The sequence below is a fragment of the Hylaeus volcanicus genome, chromosome 5 (assembly GCF_026283585.1).
Source record: "Hylaeus volcanicus isolate JK05 chromosome 5, UHH_iyHylVolc1.0_haploid, whole genome shotgun sequence".
Classification (NCBI taxonomy): Eukaryota; Metazoa; Arthropoda; class Insecta; order Hymenoptera; family Colletidae; genus Hylaeus; species Hylaeus volcanicus.
Window position 1 is genome coordinate 24,937,683 of NC_071980.1, and position 22,785 is coordinate 24,960,467.

The 22,785-nt window shown below is 49.3% G+C and overlaps 1 protein-coding gene across 1 annotated transcript in view; it reads right to left on the reverse strand.

Annotated features, from left to right (window-relative positions):
* LOC128876281 (transcriptional activator cubitus interruptus-like) overlaps positions 1-22,785 on the reverse strand; it is an 87,697-nt gene that overhangs the window by 62,670 nt on the left and 2,242 nt on the right. The gene's annotated exons all lie outside the window — the stretch shown is intronic.

Genomic DNA, 22,785 nt, shown 5'->3' on the forward strand with positions numbered 1-22,785 from the left:
ATTTGCACAAAATTGGTCGAGGTAATTACGAACTATGTAGATGTTCGTGTATACGACTGGATTCTTGTTGATGCCTACCCTTGGTCGCGGCGTGAAAACGCTATTGGAACTCGAGGAGGTTCTTCTTTCTAGGACACGACATTTTTCCAAGATTCGTTGAAAATGATTAACGATAACCAAAACGTCCAAAGATGTATTCAAAGGTGCCGCGAGGAGGCAACGGATGTCCCGAAAGCAGAAAAATCGAGTCGTTCCGGGAACGCAAGGTGAACGAGAGCAGAGAACGAGCTACACCTGTTCTGACACGGCCGAGGGTGAAATTGGAGGGAAGCCCTGTTTCGTTAAAGGGGCTGGTTGGTGAAACCCTTGGGGCAAATCGTTCTCGTACGCAACACTGCCACCTGTTGCCTGCGATCCCATGCCGTTGCCGAGGATAATCATTTGCGACCGGTCCCCTATTAATTTTTTCGTTCCTCTGCACCCACGGGGTGCGATTAGGTTAACCACGAGCATTAACGTCGTCAAAAAATTGCGTGGATAACTGGTCTATTCTGGTGGATTTTAATTCAACGTTGCGAGAGGTAATTCGATAGGGAACGCTCGAGCGCATTAATACTCGCCCTCGTTCCCGGAGATTGGTGCCGCACCACGGGACAAACGCGAAAATAATTTTCCTTACGACTCGGGACAGCCACTATTTAACCGCTGTGTGTTCGAGCTAGCCGATTGCGCAACGCAATTACGCCGAGTGCTGGATTTATTACGTAAACGGTCGGAGCGCGGATTACCCAAGCGGAAATTGGGAAATTAATGGATCTAGCGGTGCAATCTGCAACGATCCCGATCCACCGACCAAATTCCCCATGGAGATAGAGCGCGATGAAAAGTTAACGAGCTTCCTAAAACGGATCGAATTAATCATCGACGGCTGCGCTGCGGTTTGTAATTGGCGAGGTGAACAGGGGCCGGTGAGCTATGCCTATTAAAACAGACGAGGGCCTTATATTATCGCCAGGTCCGTTGTCATTAACGTGGAACAAAACTAAATAGTTGAGAAGAAACTCGAATAAATTTTTTTAATGCAAACATCGGCCAAATGAACGCTATCAATAATTTACGGGTCAGTTATCGAGTTTATTCGGAAACCGTGTCAGCCGTTCATTACGAATGTGGTGTAAGACCATTTATCTTTGCGTTAAGATACAGGATTTCGTATCTCGATCGATTGAAAAGTGTCGATAAGCGCTAATTGGCTCGTCGTATATTTTTCGGCGGTGATCGCTGATAAGTAATGTAGCAGCTGTTAAAAGGACATCGATACTCGGAGAAGAATATGTTTCCCGTAATCGCGCAGGAAATTGCTCGATCGATCCACCGAGCTCATTGTCTATTATAAGAACACACGATCGATTACAATTAATATTGTACAGTTTGCGTATTCCCAACCGTTTCCACGATAATAGTCAGGCGCGGCTCGAAGAGAGGTCGCTGGTCTTTGCTGCCCCTCCGATTCAGAACGAATCGGCTCGTACCGCGACGAATTATACAACCACGCCCCGAAATCACAATAGAAATTACTTAATCAACCTTTCGAACGGCCATTTCGATAGCTCTGTTCTCGATTCCCTTCTCGACTGCATTCTTGCGACCAGCTGCATTCTTCCCTCGCGAACCCTCGTTCGCAGCTCGCCGAGGAATCTCGGGGCGAACTAGCTCGGACGAATCCGACACCGAGCAAATTAATTATCGCCATGAGAATCGCAAATTGCTATCGTTGTCGGGGGACAGTGTTTTTATCTCGCGCCTCGTCGTCGTGGCTCGCCCGGAGCGAGTCCTGGACGGACAAATCGAGCGAACCGTCAGTCTCCGGGGCATGTCGACGCTCGAGCGGAATACGCGGCCGCGAGGCCCTTTGGCTGGTCGGCGGTCGCTTTTGATCAACGACCGCGTTCAATAATTCATCCGCGAGACGATCGTAAGCTCCGCGAGATATGTTCGCCATTTCGAAAGCTCGGAGGATCGTGAAAACGTAGCTTGCATGTAGGGGAGGTTTTCCGTGACTCGAAACGATCGTTCTTTCTGTAAATTGATTTGCATGGATCGTGTTTCGAAAAAGAACAAAATTCGTTCCGGTAAGCTTCGGGTGAAATTTCCGAGCCCGCTTCCTCCGAGGAAGAATTTTCGACGGAGTCTGAGAAAAGTGCGGCCCTGAAGCAGCCTCCCGTCGTGGACCGGTTCAAAAATACCACGGATGCCCGCGCTGCGGGCGACGGGGGCGGGTTGCCGGAGCCCTCCACGGACAGAGACGGAGATAGGGAGCGAGAGAGAGGTGTTCTCCAGCATCCGAACAACGAGCGCGCGACGATGACGGAAGAAGAAGAGTGAGACATAGAAAGGGTGGGGGCGGATCGAGGGGAGGAGGCGGATCTGGAAAAGGACGACGCGTCAGAGGGATGCGGGTATCGTAACGAAGGAGAAGGACGAAAGCGAGGACCTCTCGGACAGCGAATCTCTGGAGCAAAACGTGAGGCCAGACAGGCGAGGGGAAGGGGCAGGGAAATAAAAAGATTCAAAGGCGGGAGGGGAAGATCGAAAGAGAAGAGCGAAACGGAAGATCGAGGAAGATGGTACGGGATAGCACGGGAAGAAGAAACGGCGAAGAAGATACGAGGAAGAACGAGCGAGAGCGAAAGAGGGAGAGGGTGCATCTGGAGGTAGCGGCAGAACGCGTCTTTATTATACGAACGGACCAAGGAACCCAGCGACCAGGCCTGGCTCTGATGATGTTGTACTCACGACTCGCACGTTCTCTCGTACCTACTCGTACTCGTTTAGCTTTCTCGCGTATACGGCCGTGCCCGTGCCCGTGCCCGCTCGAGGACCTCCAACCCGCAGGGGGAGGAAATCGCCGCGATCGTTAAACGGTCAATTATCACTGTTCCTCTCTTTCTCTCTGTTCCATTCCTACTCTGATGGCTCGCCACCCTCTGCTACCCCTGCTCCCTTTCGCTGTTTCATGGCTATACCCTCTCTCCCCCTTTAGCTCTTTCATTGCGCTTTTTATAGTTTCTCCGCGCTTTATATCTATGCTCCAGTTGTTCTCGTTTTGCCTCGTGCCAGCTCTCGTTGTTTTCGAAGGTTTCGATTGGTGAACGCAGGATGACGACTTCCGTCGAGTCACGAGATGGATCGCACGGAGGTGATCGAGTCAAATATGGAATGCAAACCTTCGAAGTTCAAAAGAACGCGTTTCGATATCGAAAATCGGACAACAGAACGGTCGAGGAGGGGGCGAGGGGGCCCGCGAGGGCGCGGTATATAGATACACCAGCGGTGGTAGCATCGGAGAAGGTACGGCGTGGTAAAATGAAGAAGTTGTGTGGTGGTCGGCGCGAACTCGGCGGATCTGGATCCACCGTGCCATTAGTCGGCCAATGGTCGGACCAATAAAAGCTCGGTGCTGCCGTCCGGCGACCATAAAGTCGTAGGATTCCTTGTTATGCGCCCGCGTGAAACTGGCCCGAAGAGAGAGAAAGCGACGGCGACGAAGAGCTCGCAAGCGAGTGGGAAAACCAGAAACATAGACCCAGAGCGAAGGAGCGAACGAGAGATCGGGACAAGCCGAGCGGTAGATGCAACGAAGAAAAAAGGATGCGCGCAAGGATGCGATAAAGATAGAGATTGACAGGGTAGAACTGGAGGGGACGCGACGGAAGGAGATAGAGCAAAGGTAGCTTCCAGGTTTACCTCGGGTGGAGAAAAGAAAAAAGATTTTATATACTGATAAAGAGAGAGACGCGGAACGGGAAGGGAGAGCGAGAGAAATCCACGGGGCCAAAAGGCAGAAAAAGGCGTTAAGAAGGCGCGGCTGTTATAAAATCGTGGCCAGCTCCTTTATTGGCATCGGGGCGGGAAATTATGTGTACGTTCCGCCGTGGAACCTGTTTCGGGCCGTTTCTCGCGTATAATTGGAACGTTTCGGGCCAGCTTGGGACACAACATTGCGTTCGTTGCCGCGGATCATTCGTTTCCTCGGGATGCGCTCGACCTCCTTTAAAATCTTCGCTTTTTGTTCCCCCGATCGCCGGACCGTCGCCTTTTTCCTTCTGCTTGCGGGACCGATACACCCTCGTGGCGTAATAGAACAATGCATTCTATTCCGATTCATCTATTGCTCGAAAAATGGGGAGGAGTAGTGAAAAACTGCAGGACTTGTTAAGAGGAATGACAGAAAATAGCGGACCACGTATTCGGACACTCAATATATAGAAATGTACCTGCAAACACACGCGCGCTCTGCCTCCAAAGGGAATCCACGTCGAACGAAATGGCGAATAATTATGATCGCGCGTTGACAGCCCGCGGTGGGTTCGAGTTCCCATCCGCCTACTCCGTTGCATAAAACATTATGACCGCCATCACTTAAGCCAGAGAGACCTCGATGAGAGTGCACCGGCGAGTGCACTACGGGGTGTCCCGAAAACTCGCGTTCATCATCTTTTCGTAGCCTCGGACACCCGTCATTTGCTTCTTACACGGACCGCAGAGATTGATGAGAAGCGACTGGCCCTTTAATTTTGCTTTCATTAATTCGGTAGGCTTGCGATTACATCGTGGTTTCGTTAGAGGGAGTGGAGGAAGGGGCGAGAAAGCCGGTAATGAAATGTCCGTCGATAGATGCCTTCTCCCCTTCGACTCGGCCGATACTGTTTTATTTTCAACCGAAGAGAGACTCGCGCCGCTCGCGATTATCACTCATTTGTATTCCGGGAATCGTGCGTTCGCAATAAATAGTTAATTTATCGTCCACGGGACGTGTTGCCTTTTGCGGCTGTTCCTCGGGACCGTTTTTACGCGCGGACAAAAAATTCGTTGATACAGGAAAAATGCAGGAATTCTTCTTAACGACACGCTTGATAAAGACGCGCCGTTCTCATCCTAATGGAGTTGCGTTGAAAATATTGGCTGCTTTTTACGACGATGCGTAGCGGGGACCCTGGTGATTATCTTACATGACGTTGATTACACGTTTCGAGGTAATATTCCGATATCTCGATTGGAAGCTCCGCCAGTAGCGAGAGTTCACGAGTTCATGGCAGTCCGCGGTCGTGTCGTGGAAGACCGGCAAAAAGTCTCCGCACACATGCGCGTCGAACGCGGCTACAGTCGCGGGCGAGATTTAAATCGCGCGAGCGAGTCAGCGGAGATCATTAATCGTTGTCACTGGGCTAATTTTCGTCGAGTCTTCGCCGCTACGTCGGCACATTTTTCCCCTTGTAAATATCTGCCGCTCGTAGGTTCGTCCGAAACGCGCGGCCATCACGCAATACGAAGTGAAACAACCTCGCCATGCGAAGAGTAAGAAATCGTCGTCTTCGTACGGAGTGCTAGGACTTGTCGACAGTGGATTGCTCGCTCTTCTCATTTCTCCTTTAATAAAAAAAAAAAGAAAGAATCGTCTTCGAGATCGTTCTGACCGAATCACGAGCAGAACTAGGCAGCCACTCGAGCCAAAAACGTGGACAAGATACGAGACACGTCGCTTATCCGAACGCAAAGGCTGAACCGCGTCGTGTTCAGGGGCAGGTGCAGATAGAAACGTACTCGAATGCAAATGCAGCCAAGAGCATGTGGTCCTGGCGGGGTTCGCTGCATTTTCTCCGGGCGTTTCTTTTCTTGGAACAACCTGCTGCACGGAATTCCTCCCGCGATAAGTCAAGCAGCCCTGCGGACGGACGCGGCTTCAATTAACGCGGGCCATTAAGGTCGATTTACATCAGCGGTGGGCGCGCGAAAAGAATGTCTCGCCATTCGGTTTAATGGACCTGTTTGCACCTAACCTTCGTACGGTCCTGCAGTGCTAACGAGCGTCCGCTCCAGCATTGCTACCTTCTCTAATGTCGCGCCTATATCCGGAGCGCATCGATTACAACCCAGATTGGAAGCAGATATATTGCATTTTTTCCACCTGCCAGACACACCTTATGAATCGTCTAATTAACTAGCCGATCATCGGTTGCATTTTACGAGGGTCTGGCGCTGGAGAACGAGACCTTTCAATACGGGCGCTTCCACTCGATCTCAGCTCTTAATGTTAAGACGTTCATGGCAGAGGAAAATATTCCTTCTTGTATCTGATTTCAATGCCCACTCGATCGAGGCAGATGATACCTTCCAAGATCGTTCTCGATACCAGAACCAAACAATTTCAAATCTAAACTTAACCCTTGCAAAGGCAAAGAAATTCAAGAAGACGAAATCACGCTAGATCGTCCGTTTCGCGTCCGCCTCAGAGATCAAGCGTGAAAATATGAGCGTACCCAAGCTCGCCGATTAGAATAATTGCGATTAAGGGAAGAGAGATGTCTTCGGCGCGCCTCTCAGAGCCTTGCTAGACGTCGGCGACGAGATGCCGCGGAATTACGTCGGGCTATTTAAATTTATTAATTGAGCGATATCAATGAACTCGTGCGTTAACAGTGGCCTCATTGAATTCGCCCAACCTAACCCGTCTTCGCGATAACTCCGTCTCGTCTGTTTCGCGTTTCTTGCGTAACGCGCCGTCATTTTTCGCGACACGCTTTTTCTCGTTGACCTTTCTTTCTGTCATTCTCGACAGTTCTTCGAGCTCAAGAAATAGCTTGGACCATCGACCATTGTGGAGGATCGAGTCAGTTTCTGTTCATTTCAATCGGAAAACTGGCCCAATTGGAACATTTCTTTTGGAGTCGATAGCTTTACAAAAAGATTTCCAAAGACTGAAAGAGGACGAGCCTGTCAAAATGGGCGCGAGAGCGTCGTCGGAACGGGTTTCCTTTCGAATCGAGTGCCAGAGTGCATGGTACGCGGGTACCAGTTGTCGAGGCGACTCGATTATTGGTGGACCAATCATTTTAATGGCTAATGCCGAGGGCGACCGATAACCCCGCACGATAAAAGGAACGTTTCTTCTCCTCTGTCGATCGGTTGCTACGGTACGATGACAGCGGACGGTGCAGTATTGACTTTCGCAACGAGGGACGTTCCGAGTGCCACTTCATCCTTTGACAAACAGAACGATCGGATACGAAACGTCACAGCTTATCCATAAATATACTCTTTCTAGAAATTAAGGCTTTAGCGATTACAAATCTGAAAGGCTTGAAAGGTTTACCAGATGTCCAAGAATTATGGAATCTCCAGCCGACTGCGAAATGGGGCGACAGAAAGTACAGGGAAATTTTAAGCAAAATGAATTTAAACGAGTGCGAACGATGACGAAAAGACGGTCTCGACGAAAGCAGCCCGCGCCTCTGAAGGTTGGGTCTCATTGAAATCGAAGACACGGACGCTTCAACCCTTTCTTCCAGCGGACGTCCCCGCGACAAAAGACCCTAAAAGCGGTCCCGGCCAGAACTTTGACAAATGGACAGTCGGTAGCGCGAGGAAGCTTGCGCGTAGAAAACAAAAAAATAAATCAGGAGCCATGGCTGAAAAAATATCAGAGTGTTTTCGTCCGTGAAACGCCGACGAGCGTACCGCTTAATCCTGATTAATGCCCTTGGAAACTCGCTCTAATGTTGCTGCGCCTTCCAGAGACCGCGTTTCTTCGGCTGTCGCCCGCGTTGCCCTTTCTTCAGCCCTCGACGGCTTTACGCAGCTTCTTCTTCGTCTCTTTCGGCATCCCGAAGGGGGGAACCTCGCGACGACATATTTCGTCGACGTTTGTCGAATTTTATGGCGCCGCAAAAATCGCGAGAAAGCTACATAGCACGGTTCTCCGTGATTTCGTCACAGGAGAACCTCGATTGCAGCAGGAAAATGGGGATTAAAATTGCTGCAATAATCGAGGTAACCGATCCAATGGGCCCTATATCCAGCTGTTACCTTGCTCGTTGCTTGCCAACTATCCTCCGCAATATTTGTTGATCTTTTATTTGTTATTCGAACGTTGTTATCCATACATGAATTTTGCCCATGCACGTACGCGGGGTCTGGAAGGGCCCCACTGTGAAAGCCGCTTAAGGATCGTGACCGGCGATTGAGTTGTATCCAGCGTTTGTTAAGACTGCTAGAGAGAAGAAGAGAGAGAAAGACAGCCGGATAGACCGCGATCGCGTGGGAGAGAGAGAAGGACAATCGAGACGCACGAGACGATGCATCATCTCCGCTGGTCCACGATGAATCGGACGAGGACAAGGATACGGGCCCTTCGTTGGAGGAGAACCGACGCATAAATTCACGTGCGCGTCTCCCCGTGTTCGAGAGAGACGAACGGAGCGAAAAGCGGAGAGCGGGAAGAGCCCTCACGTGTGCGAGCATGCGAGACAAAGAAGCGCTCGTGCAGTAAACTCGCACGATCTTCGTGGCGCAAACCGCCTTTGGCTGCACGTACTTTCGTGCCTCGAGCGACTCGCACCCACACAGACCCGACACTTTCGACCCGCACGCATTCGTCTGCGTAGCTCGCCAACAGCGATGGGCACGTTCGGAGTTGGAGACTTTTGGAAATGTTCTACAAAGAGATGAAGCTGGACGGTGAAATGTGAAAAGTGACAAACATCCCTTTGATAACATTTGATCGTTGTTGATCAAGCCAAGCAGCATAACCAACGTGTCGTTACAGTGTAATAGAGACGTTAAATAAAATAAAACCCTATCAAGGTTTCCCACAAAGTGGAGGATCAACGATCGTTCCGATAAAGCTCGCGACGAAGAAAATGGGAGTAGGGAGTAATTAAATTCGGTGATTTCCTGTTTCCTCCGAGTATAGTCATATTCCTGGAGAAACCAGGTTACTCACGCTCGGACAAACACGAGGAAAAGAGGATACGTGGGTGAACGCGAGAGTAAAGATTACGGCACACGATTAAAGACACTCGCGAACTTTCTCGTTTTCCTCAAGGAGGCGACAGAAGCAGCGTTCACCGGGAACGTCGGTTTCGAGCGAAAGTTTCCAAGTCTTGGAACACCGATTGAGACCACTTGATCGCTCGTACAAAAACACTCCGATCATTGTGTAAAACGGTGCAACGCGTACGCGAGTTTCTATTCGTCGTTGCCAAAAGATTTGCGGAAAAATGTCGGCAATCCTGCGTCGATACCTCGCTTGTGTCGGCCGCGCGGTACACGCACAAGCGATTATGCTCGTGGGAGTGGTGGAGGTTAGCCAGGGGGCAAGCATCTGGCCGTAATTACTAAATTATCCTTTAACTCCGCCGTCTACTCGAGGCCGTGCCGCGATCTTATCCGAGCAGAGGGTTGCGCCTAGGTTTACTCAGCCAGCCAGTACATCGAAACGATCGTCGTTTATCGTTGGTATTCCTTGCTCGCGAACAGCAAAGGCGAAGAGAACGGAGTGCCACGACTAGCCTGAAACATTTCGTCGGATCTCGTAACGCGAAATCGTCGCGAAACCGGTATGGGAAACGTCATCGACCAAAGCAAACCGCCATCGACTATTTACCGATCATCGCCAGTCACGGCGATTCCTGTGATTACACTCTTGCCTATTTCATTGAATTCCTCCAGCATGGAAGACAAACTCTCAGGAGTTACTCCGTTGGTAGCCGATACCGACGGGATTCCTGACCGAGAAGTGGCGGAACCGATGTCTCTCGAGTGTTTCGTTCAATTTTATTTAGCTAGTTATTCGTAGATGGAGAACACTTTATAAGTTCAAGAAAACGCACTGCTTGCAATCCTTTCACGCCTAGACAAACAAATATCCTGTCTCCTAATGTATCCATATTCGCGAGACGCTGATGCGACTACGATCCCATGGTTAAATCGCGATCGATCACAGTCACGGTTAAGTCTATCCATCGGCCACCCTACGGAATGATTGATAAATCTGTGTGTACGAGTCGCGAAGGTCTCGGCCCTCGAATGCTCTATTTTCGACTCCACGAAAGCCTCGTCGAACGTCTTCAAACGATAACTCTGCGTACCTTGGCAAGCTAGGCTAGCAAAATGACGAGCAAAATTTTCTCGACAACTCGGTCCATTTCTCTAGCTTTCCTCCGCTTCAAGGTTCGCGGCTATGCCAAGAGGAACTGATCGGGGGAGGGAAGACCTCAGCGAAATCCGTGTCCGATCCGGTTGCCGTTTCCACGTATCCGAGTTCGCGGCCCCGCGGATCGGCGCCAGAATAAAGAGGCTCCAAGCCGGAGGAACGGGTGGAGGAGGAGGAGGTGGAAGCAGCTACGAAGATGAAGTTTGCAAGGGAGTAGCACGACCGAGTCGCTGGTATCATGCATCATCGATCCGGACAGCTCGCTGCCCTCTCCTCGGACCTCTTCGCCGCCGTGTTCCGCTCCGCTCCGTTTCGTTCCTCCTCGCGACTCCTCCGGTTGGCCTCTTGCCTTCTAAAAGATCGTCCTACCGTGGATACCTACCTCCCGACTCGGCCTAACCACCTTCGAACCCTCCCTACTGCATCGCAAAAAAGACCCTGGATGTTCGGCCCTGTGAGGGGTCGAGATCGATCGATCGATTGCGAGCTAACCTGGGAGATAGCTGAACACGATCGAGAGCCGATCGGGGAGGACGGTTTACGACTGACTCGCGAACACCACCGATCGAGCTCTTCGGGTAACTCGGAAGATCATCAATTTACAAATTCAGTTGTCTATCGAGATCCAAACTAATACCGTTTACTTAGATATTAAAACTCTATCTCGAGGAATCATGAATTCGATTCCTCTTATTTTTGGAATTTAGTTTTACACTCTCTTCAAGTTGACTATGAAGGGATCCAGATGTGAAGCATAAAAATAAAGAGAAAACATTGATATAGGCGTACAGGAAGAGAAAGGAGAAACGAAGGAAAAAGAAACTAGCGTTAATAGTAGCCTTCTTGTGACACGAGGACTGGTTTTCCCTTTACTTATTCTTTTCGGCTTCGTTTCTGGATCGTACAGTTTTCTATATGTATATTCATGTCGGTTTCCCATCGCTTTGCTCGCGTTCCATTAACGTATTCAAATGTCTCCTGTACATCCAACGATCGCTCGATAATCACTTTTCTACGCTTTTAGCCGCGCTCTATCGCGAACGTCGCCTACCTTGGAGAACGATGAAGATATACCGATCGCGAGTACCTGCTGGGAGGATGCATTAGACGCAGTACGCAGCTTCGGACACGAGGCCTTCTCGTACGATGCATCCTCGTGTATGCAAATGCACTCGCATCCTGGAGCGATGTTGCCCGATTGCCATCGTTATCGCGTGGAAACGACGTCGAAGTCGTTTCGATCGTATTCGCGAACATTGTTGCGCTTGTCAAGGATGATCCATGGTGGTATGGTAGATGGAATGATACTAGTGCTCCAATTTCAATTAGGGAACAGTAGCTTTGCTGTTATCACTACATTGCGTTCATTTATCGCATCTGGCCATCTATGAATATTTGTTAATAGATGCAGTTGAGTCTTTCTTATTTTTAATGGTAATTTTCTAAGTACTCAGAATGTACTACTGCTCTGAATAAAGTACGCGAAACGGTAACCCTGCTGCTGCCATTTCTCCCTGACACGCCACACAGTAGTGTGGATACAAGGAGCGGTATTCGAGGAGCGATCAGTACAGCAAATATTTATGGCGGACGAATCGTATCCACCCGAACGAATAAAGGGCTCGATACCTGACAGACGGCCATCGGATTGGTCGGCAATATCATCACGTTTCACGACCTGGCAATCGAGCGAAATCGTCCGAGGAGCCAATTGGCTTTCGATTGCATAAGAAAATCGAGCGCGCTTCTGCGCACAAATCGGGTCATTCGAACTCGGTTCGTTGGATCTCTTCGATGATCGTAAATTTCGTATCGGCGACGCTGCCGCCGCCGCTTCCTTGTAGTAAATTAACCAACGACGCTTCGCAGATCCCGAAAGCGTTTATGGATCGTAAAACCGGCGAGATGCAAATTTTTTTTTTGCTTAAACTTCCCGCTCGAACGCTGAATTTCAACGCGATTACGAACATTCGACAAAGATGGGCCTGTACCAAGTTTCGATTGTTGGTTTCTTGTTTTATTCAGCTTCTCGAAGGCGTTTCGAGTGCCAACGCGATATTAGACCAAGATTCGATTAAACTAATGGTCCCAAAGAAGTGCAAACGCCTGACATCGTGAACGACTTGCCATGTAAGGGAAGTAAGTTTGCAAATCCGACTAAGAACAGCTTCCGTTCATGCGGTCCACAAAGTATTCCTTTGGCCGACGAGCGTATGTCCAGTTTCCTTCAAAGAAACGATCGTAATTACTTCTCGCCAATTAGCGCTCGTCGCATTAACCAGTCCGAATCCTGACGCTCGATATTATTCTTCTTTCCGGGAACCCCGTAATTCCCTTTCGTGTTCAGAAACTCGAGAGCGCCGATAAGAAGATCGGGTTTTCAGAAGAGAGCTCTGTTTCTCATCAAAGTTCGGACGTCCGAAGAGGCCAGAATTAAGCGGGATTCGTTCAGAAATGTTTCCATCCCGGCCACCAATTATCCGAACACGTTCCGTTCATGAACGTTCCGATACCAGACCAAAACATTCCGAGTTTATTGGCTCGATAGTGATCGACTGGACCGAGGTAACGGTACTGGGTAACGTTTAAAAAGCACGTAGACTTTGCACGATTCCACTTCATCTAAGTATTTTAATTCAATGGCAACCCTTGTTTTGGTTAAAAAATATATCGCTCCGGAGTAATAACTGTTATTTTTGTTTCGTCCAGTTCGATAGTTTACTTAAGAGTTTAAGTTCTGTAAGTGATAGTTCGAATCCCCGATCGGTATCGGAAGGGATACGACAGATACAGGGAATGCTCGAAGCAGGTTGTCGCCTAAAACGAAACGCAATTTCGAACGGTACTCCGAAACTCGAACGATCCCGACGACTAGCGATTCCCATGGGATGGGCAGGGTGCGTGGGTCGAGGTAACAAAGTGATCGTCCGCACCCACACGCGCACGCACACTTTGGCGCGTGTGGCCGGTTAATGTGGGTGCACGGCGCAAGATGAACGCGTGCAGGCAGGTACGCAATAATTCCACGGTGCACGTGGTAAGCGAGCCCTGGGTGTGATTCATGCCGACGCGACGTCTCTGTTTTCGATACGCTACGGGCCATCGACTCGCATCCAACGTTCCTTTCGAGTCCGAGAAAAATTTCGAAATGTACTCATCGGACTACGAATCGACATTTCCACCGCGACTCGATCTGTACTTTAGTATCGTTTCGCGACACTGATTTCAGCCCGTGACTCGGAGTAATGAAGACGGTACACGTCGTACGTGCAATCGTTCATCGACTGGAAGAAGCAAGTAGCATAAAACGAACATCGATAACCACTGTTTCTCAAAAAAAGTTTGTGGAACGATCGAAGGATTCTCGGAAACGACCCCGACGCTACCGTTGTTAAAACATGACTTCCTTCGATGCACGAGATCACACAGATCTCGAGAGCCGAGAGGCTAGAAACGGCTAGGCTCGAGAGGAGAGATTGAGTTACCAAGATAATCGGTTGCACGCCCATCCTCGCGGCCGCGCATCTCGATATCTGTTAGGCCCGGTTCACAACGAAGCCAAAGTCTCCGTAGGTACCCTTCAAGGTATCCTTCATCGATGGCCCAAAATTCCAGCGTTCGAGGAAGTTACAAGAAGGACAAAGAAAAGTTAAAGCTAGAGGTATCCATCTTGATCCATCTAATCCTCGCTTCGTTGTAGTACAATCTCGTGTACACACATTCTAATTGTTTTGATATGGCGAATGAAGTCGTTAAGCAAGAAGTAAAAAAATAAGACCGACGAAGAAAAAGCAAATAAATATCGACGGCACAATGGGTTGAATCTTTTCACGTAGAAATAAATTTTGTTCGGGGGAAGGTGAATTTCGGTGTCCAGCAAGTGTCCCTGAAAGGACGCGGCTCCTATGAATTCGAGGATCTATGGATCCCACCGGGCCACGAAGGCAGATGGTGCCAGGAATACAAAGCGATAAATCAACGTAATAAGGCGGTCCCGGAAAGAAACATCGAGTCCATAAAGATGTTAGTTTAGGACGTGGATTTTCGAGGCGTTCTCTCGCGGCATTGAATCTCTCACTCCCATAGAAGATCACGAATCACCTCCCGTATCTCGATCCCCGATTCGAGGCGCGGCGTTCGAAGAACGCGGCGTCGATCGTTCGACCAATATTATGCTTGTACTGTTCGGAGAATTAAAATGCCTCTCACGTTACGAAAAATCGATGTTTCGTAACCGTTTCTTAAAATCGAGCCTCGAACATAGTGTCGACAAGTTTCGTCCACTCGGATACTTCCTCTTTAAAAAAAAAAAAACATTTCTAGTCGTAGTTGCTATTTTCATCTTTCGAAATCTTTCAGAATTTTCTAGCCTTGATTCGCATCCTGGCTGGGAATCAATTCGAGGCCTTTCGAGCCATTTGCTCCGTTCCAGGAACGAAGGAAATCGAACGCGCAGAGAGGGTAGAAGCAAAAGATTAAACCCAGCAGAGTTAATGGCTCGATTAGCGCGCCTGTGGCCGGCAAAACATTGAGAGTAACTCCTCGGGAAAAACTGTACCGACTTCTTCGATCTCGCAAAAAAGAACGTTGCTCGCTTCCCTTTGGAGTTCTTCTTCGACGCAGAGATGAAAGAAAATAATTCAGTATTTCTCCATTCCTGAGGAAGGTCTGTGATCAACAAGAGAAAGAAGCGATTTTAACGAGCATTATTCGCCCCCTGTACAAATTGTTACCGACTTGTACGAGTTGTCGCGATGAGGAATATTGCGTGAACTCTAATTAGCACTGCGCCGCAAAGTGAAATATTTGTATAAGGAAACGAGTCGAGTAAAAGTGACGCTTTACGAAATTTACGTTCCTTGCAGTAACGCGAGAAATATAAAGGCAAACGTGTTTGAGAAAGCCCGAGGTAGCGCAAACTGCCGCGAATATCACTCCGAACGCATAGATTCGAAAATTTATAATGCAATTTTCGTGTTCTTCGAACAATTTGGATTTCTCGAGCTTCTATTTTTGTAGGGGTTACGTGACAGTCGTATAGGTATTTATGGAAATCTCTGCGAGATTTTATGCATTGTAGAACGAGCGAGATACATTCCGTTCCGACGTCGCGTATTCCATATCTTTATTGCAACCCCATTATCACGTCTTATTATACGTTGCTCTTATCACCGGTCCGCGTCGACGACAAGCGCGTGCACGGGAATGCATTTCACGACGTCGAGCAGATTTCTCATCTAGTTTTATCGAGAGAACACAGCCTAACGGAAAACATATTTTTAGCCAACATTTTTAAACACGATCCCAACAAAATCTGACGAAAGCACTGATTTTCTATCCCTTATTTTTATCGAAATTGATTTTAATTATCCGTTCACGAGTCCAGACGAAGTAGGGCTTCTAATTTCAGCTCGTTCCTGTTATACGGTAGCCACGCTCGAGCGAGGCTGTTGAAATTATTGGAACGGCTCGTATGCTTCCGAACTGTCTCGAATAATCGAGTTCCTCGCTCGATCGAACGAGCTTGTAACAGCGGTCGACTCGAATTTCTTGCGGTCGAATATTTCAAGCGGTCGGACACCTCTATCTTGTGCGCTAACGATTACCACGCGTTCCGACGGGGCTGGGATCGATGATAAAATCGAGAACGAGCACGAAGACGATCGGGCAAGGGCATTCGAGTCGTCCCAAGGAAGCAATTTTATGGTTTCCGCGGTACGAAGGATTCCTTGGGCCGCGAACACGCGGCGAAAGAAAGCCGTGGAACCCGACTTGGCCCACCGCCGCCTCTGTCAGCTGTCATTAAGCGTCGTTAACTCGACAGTGGACAGAAGTCAATGGCGCTGGGTCGTGGGCACCGGGATTACCAGTTGGACCGCCGCTCCTCGAATAGAGCGGTTATCTTTATGCCGTTTCTAAGAAGATTCTCGACCTTCTCCCCCACCCCCCTCGTTTCGCTCGCGATCCTTCTTTTAAAGTCCTTCCTCTCGCGCTCCCGGATTCTAGGGCCCAGGAGCTCCGACTTGGGACTTTATCGTTTCGAATCTCTCGTGCAGTTAGCACGTTGAATCATGGACAAGTCGCGTACTAGAAGCTGGAACGGCGATACCGTATCGGTCGTTCTGGTAATTCTAGTAAGCGTCTTATAGCGTCAAGTGCCAGTCTGTTTTATCTCGAAAGACTCTTGCTTCGTTTAATTAAAATTACCGCCGTCGCAGTTTCGAATCTAGGTCGCTTGTATAATTTTCCACGACTCGGGAACTCGTGATATCCGCTTCGAACGCGAACTTGGTGCGGGATAGTTCGGTGAGAATATGCGTTCGAAGCGCGAATTTGTCCAATCGCCTGAAACTAAAATCCTCTCTCGCGATCCGACGATAGATCTCCGTAATCCCTCGCGGCACTCCGTGTCCGCTGGAGGCTGCGCGACAAAGCGACAACAATCGGATTAAGCTTTGCAGCTCGATACAAGATTGGAGCGAAACGGGACGAGATCGAAGCCAGGGGTCCGAGCGAGGTTTACCTTGTAGTTGGATTTAAACGAGCGGACTCGAGTACCGCTCCTACGCGCGAAGAACTCTCTTCTGGCCACTCCGCCTCTTTCTCTCTCGCGTGCGCGCCGTCGCTTTTCAGAGTGGTAAATTCTCGAACGCCATAACACTGCCACCGTGCGTTTGTTTGGACAAGGGCATTATGAGATTTTATGCGAGCTGCGCGTGCTTCCACGGCAACGACGTTGTTTATGCACCCGGCGCGCGGGGCTTCTTCCACGTCGCGCTTTTCGAGGAAGCTCGATTCTATTCACTTTCGATCCCGCTCCTTTTCGTGTCCCGACCCCCGAACTTCTCGTACTTACACACAAACGCGAGGATGCGTTCGTTGTTGTCTGAGAAAACGGCGACCCTTTCTCTCTTATTTTCTCAGGGGTGAATCTTGAGATCGATTCACGGATCCCTTTTGAACGGTGTTCTCCTTTTTCGGGCCTGATTCCGCGACTTCCCGATGACTTCGGCAACTCGAGGTGCGTGGTATCCACTGCCATCCCACCCTCTCGGTATTGTGTTCGGATCGATGGTTCTTCTTTATTTTTCCGTGCTACATTTCGAGTACCATCGATAGTTCGCCGCGAAAGCAGAGGAGCGAGGAATGTAAACGAATGCAAGTCATACGTACGGCGAAACGTGCGACGCCAGGAGTCGATGAAACCCTTTTCTTGAAGTTTAGTTTCCGAACTTGACGAACGACCAGGCAGAAATTCTTCACCGGCGCCACGGTTCGGCTCGTTTCTACCAAGTCGGTCGAACAAATCCCGTGAATCGTCCTGGAGTACACTGGTCCGTCGCGTGAAAGCCTGCGCTACGAAACGGAGCGCACGAGGCGAAGATTTAAAGCGGGCGGAAGTGGTTTGCAGCACGGTGTTCCTGTGTTTGCGGACTAAAGACAACACGCCAGCATAAATCTGTTTGGCCAAGGAAAGTCTAGCCACGTGGCGTGCACGTTTCCCGCGTGTTCCGGGTCTCGAGAGCCTAACTTCTAATTCCAATATTTCCCTAGAAAACAAGCCCGTGACGTCACGGCCCGACGAGGATATTCGTAATTTTACGATTTATATCGATATGCTGTACTTTTTCCATTGTCTCGATTCTTTGATCGACCGTCATAGCGATTCCCAAGCGTCAGGATACACCCTTGGTATCATATCATGCCTCAAAAGTGGTCTGTGCTCCATTATCAATTATTTATTGTTTGGAGCGGTAACGTTGCGACGAGCAATGATACTCGAAACGTCGTTGCAAACATCGTTGTTGTAAATATATTCAAGCCGTGCGAGCGGTATTTAACAGATTATCTTTCGATTTCCACGAATGTCCGGTACGATCAAATAATGGTGCCGCATAGATAGCTAATATCGACCAAACGGAGTAGCGAGAAATATTTGGCCATGGTAATCGCGTCTCGAGATGCAGTGACCGGCGAAACAGACAAAACAAACCGGGATTTATCGGCGGCTATCATCGGCTAATTGTCTCGTTAAGGCGATTAGGTCTTTTCGAGCCGGACGGACCGAGTTGTCGCAGCCGACCGGCGTGAAAGTCGCGCCTCCCCTCTCTGGACCGTTGGAAACCCGATGAATCCTTATTGGTTCGATGAGCACACTTGTCCAGTGGCATGGGACAAGGTTGAAAAAACAAGCACAATTAATTGTGGGAACCGTGACTCGTACATTCTCGATTGATCGCTGTAACGCGACGCTGCTTTTCGAGTTCGAAGAAAGTTCTTCCATTGCGCTCGATTTGTTATCCGGGAGACAATTTTTTAACGTTTGTGCTGCGCGTCGACAAAATTTACGAAGCTGCCACGACTTTTTACAGGCAAAGAGAAATCTAAACGCATCGAGACGATTGGAGCGAAAGAAGGAAAACGACGGAAAGCGATCCACCCAGTCCACGGATTTGTTCGTTCTCTTGTTACCAGTTCGGACAAGGGTTCGCGGGGTGTCTAGGTGGTGGCTACAAGCCGTCCCTCGCGCCACGGTGTATAAAGATCACGGCGTACACGAGACTCGGTATCGTCCAGTATCGTATCGTGGTCGGGTATCGTGTGTCTCTCCGGTGCTCGTAGCGCGGCCGTGTACGACGCGCACCGTGGCGTTATGAATGCCTGGAATTTATCAATGGACGGCGCGCCAATGATAAATCGCGCGTGCGCTCGGTATCAGCCCCGCGGCTTTCTATTCGCGCGAAAGGGGAAGAAAGAGAGCCGCAGGGGAACGGGGACCACGGGGTAGGCTAGGGAACGTCTTCCTTCGACGAGCTCCTACCGTGTACATCGCGATCCCGCCTCGCTGACAAATCGGCTCCCGTTTTTACACGGGCAACGAGCTCCGAGCCCCCAGACGCCGCGGGGGCACGCGATAGGGATTTTTTAAAAATTGACTCGCAGCTGTTTTTGATACGAACCCATGGGTTTTGTTCGACCTCGAGTTTCGGTATAGAAACCACGGAGGAATTCTGAAAATTGTTCGCGACGATGGTCCCCGCAGCATCCCTGGCTTCGGCGACATCATCGATGCGTGACATCATCGCTTGCATCGTCCCGGAATCGCTATCGAACTCCAAACAGATCGAACTGACCAAACAGTACGACGTAAGCGTATCTCTCGCGAGGGTTTCTTGGAAGCCGAAACGAAAGGAACAGGGAACAATCGGTTCCATCGTTAACGAGATCGCGACGCGGAATGTTGAGACGGAAACATCTCTTGAGAAATGGTTGATAAGAAGATTCCGCAAAGATTCATCGATCGGTGGATAATTTTTCATGCGTTGTGCAATTCGGAATCTAATTTAAATCGAACAAAAAATACTTGGAAAGTTGCGTACTTTGATGTTTGTATCCGAATATGAAAGTGTTGGCCATGTCTGGTAGTGTGTTTGTTTCTCGCTCGCAACGGCGATCTCGGGGCCCACGCGATGAAGAGATTCGTAAACGAGAGAGGCGAGCGCGCGTTCATTGTCTGCGCGGGACCAGATTTTCCTCCCACGAGCGGTGCGTGGGGCCAGGTCGCGATAAAAATTCCTAAGGACGACCAGGTACCCGATTTACCTGACGTTACGACCGATCCGGTGCTCGAGTTCTCCGAGAATCTGGAGCTTCCATGCTCGCGTTCGACTACGGATAAGGGGGGAATCGATTCGGGATTTTTTCGCTTCTCTTTTTCCTCTCGTTTGCTTCGACCAAGAGCTGGAAATACGTTGAACATAAAGGTGCGACGAGCGAACGTTTCGATGTCGATGGTCCAACGATTGTAGGAGTCTCTTTGCCGGGAGAACGGCAGGATTATTTAGGGTTTTCGGTTCGGAACAGGCTTCGATGGTCGGGGAAATGCGTCCAGTTTCGTGATCGAGAAGCAAGTTCTTTCGTGCAGGATATCGTAATGGATTTTTCGCCATTTGCGTGAACCAACCTCAAACGAGTCACGTTCAGTTTTTAATGGATAGCCACAATAAAGGGGAACGACACGATTCAGTTGAATCGAGAAATTCGTGGTGTGTCTATAAAGTAAAGATAAAACAGGATGGACAGCGTTGCTTTCGCGTCGAATGTTTCTTGTCCAAACTAAACCAAACAAAATTACTCAAAAACCGTCGCGAAGCAATTCATCTACGTCTCCCAAGAAGAATACCCAACGAACACGGAATTCGTGGGGCTCGAGTAGGCGAGCTCCGAAAATTGATTCACTCGCGCCAACTGATCCATCATTTTTCTTCCGACGATGCGCGCGTTAACGATCGTTTAAATCATACGTATCGCGTCGAGCAACGAGCATAACGTGTCCGCGGACAGAGCGGCGAGTGTTACACGCGAAGCAACCGCTAGGAAAACGATGGTCATCCGGCATTTGCAATCGGCAAGCGCACTTAGATCGCATTCACCGGTCCGCAGGAAGTGTCCGCGCAGGGTTCCTTGGACGTTGTCGACGAGCAACGAGCCGCGCGTAATGAGTAACGGCGTGATTGTGCCAGAAAATGCAAATATCATTGGCCTGTCGTGTCTCGAAATGAATCGTCGTCGGCTCGTTCAATGAGCGCCCATTGAACTATGAGCAGTTACCAAGAATATATGGGGGAATTGTTTCTTGATGAAATGACATCCGCGTTCAGGACGTATCCTCCGAAAAATATTTAAACTATCAGAGATACGCATCCGTTTTAATTTAATAAAAATGTCCAGAGTAACACGCCTCGAAGATCGCGATGCGCGAGGATGGAGCGCGTCCGCTGGACATTCGAATCGAGGCTCGTCACGGGGAATGAAATGGACGATGCCGTCTCGGCCGTGACGGAGCAAAACACACACCGAAGGCAAAAATACACCGCGCGACTCTCGCATCTTCGCAAAGAGACGAAAATATCCAGCCGATGTTGGCTGCAGAGGAAGCCGAAGGGAAACGCCAGCCGACGCGCACCGTGAATTTTACGCCTGCCGTCGCTGCCTGATCGAGAACCGCGTTTCCAACCGATTTGCTTCCGTGCTGAGACAATCGGGAAAGATGAACGCAAATCCGTGCTTTCCCAACCAAGACGAAGCCGTCCAAGATGGAGATTTCAATGTATCCGAGCCTATGGACGCGACAATTTATTCTACGACGAATCGTACATTTTCATTTTATTTTTACTTAACGATCTCTATTCGCCGCATGAGAAAGCAAAGACGGAATGCGAGCACAAGAAACACAGCCAATCAGAACGCCGGAACAGAGGAGCGATGTGGTTGATCGTACGATTGCAATACTATCCGAATACTCGTTTTCCATCTTGAATTTTTCTATTAGAACTAACTATGTATTCTTTGCCACGGTCTCAGTCATTTCACCACGGCACGCAGAGCTTGTTATTTAGTAATTCTTGCCAATGGTAGACTGGTGCGTTCACGCTACGGATCGAGGACTGCATATCAAACAGTTTTGTCATGTTTATTTCTATATAAACGACAGATAAGCGTCATTGAAGCAATTAGTGTGTATAGACCGTATTACGTACATTTTCAAATTGACAGGCCTCGCGTTAGGAATACCTCATCTCGACGCTGCTAAGTTTTAAATATAAATCATCCTTGGCCAGGATTAAACAAGGCATGGATGGACTCGGAGACAAGCTGTTTCGAGTAACAAGTCGAAATCCTTAATGGAATTCCGCCTACTCCGAAATGATAGAAAGAAAGTGCGAGAGATATCATCCACGTCAACTTTGTCGTCGATATGGATCTTGGATGAAACCACGCCTACGAATGGTGTTCGCCGATTACAGGAAACGATCGAGGGCAATTAAACTCAAGATATAGGCCCCGACGCTTTAGATTCTTAACAATAAAAGAAACTTTCGTGGAATTCCCGAGCTTCGAGTATCGACCATGGGAAGCGTTAAGACTATCGTTTAGAAACGTCTAATTATCCGCGGCTTGGCTGGTTGAAACGTTTCTGCGAGCCCGCCAGCCTAGCCTTAACAAGTCGTACGAGGTAATCTCGTTGCGTGCAATAGCGTGTCGTGTTTGCGGAACGTGAAAACGTGCGAAGGAGCCTTAACGAACTCGATTAAGACGTTAAGGCCCCTTTCTCTCGCGACTCGAGCTTCTCACCACCGTTTCGACCTCCCTATCCTCGTTTCCAGCGGAAAACGTTATCGTGGCGAAATTCGTCGGGAACGGTTGGGGTCGCAATGACTCCGTGGCGATTCGCGAGGAAACTAGAGGAAAAAGATGGGGTGCCGAGCGACCTCGGGCTCGGTGAGTTTCATTACGAGTAATTAAGGCTCATGAATCAAGTCGATGTGTTAATAGATAAGCGCGCGACTGTAGGCGATGATTAAGGGGGGTACGCGGCGAATGAAATCCGCGAGGAGATCGCCATTAAGCTTTGCCTCGTTAACTTTCATTCGACGCACGTTCGCGCGTAAGGAATCGTCGGAGCCGGCTTCTGTGCGCGTCTCGGGTTAAAATGCTACGGCGGCGGATGTGTAATTGAATTATATATCGCGGTAAGCGGAGGGGGCACCGCGCAAACGAATGCAAGGAAGCATTCGCGTGCAAGCGAAGAGTGTAATCTTGAAATTTATTACATTGTTGCACGATTATCAGTCGCGCGCGGTAACGATGACTAGAGAACCGACGGCGATAAAGACGTTAGCGCGAGAACTCCATTTACCTTGACCTAACCGTCGCGTACGTCCCTCGATTTGGTAGAGATCGTTCACGGTACCGGAACATCCCTTAAAACGGGGCGATCGCGAGGTACC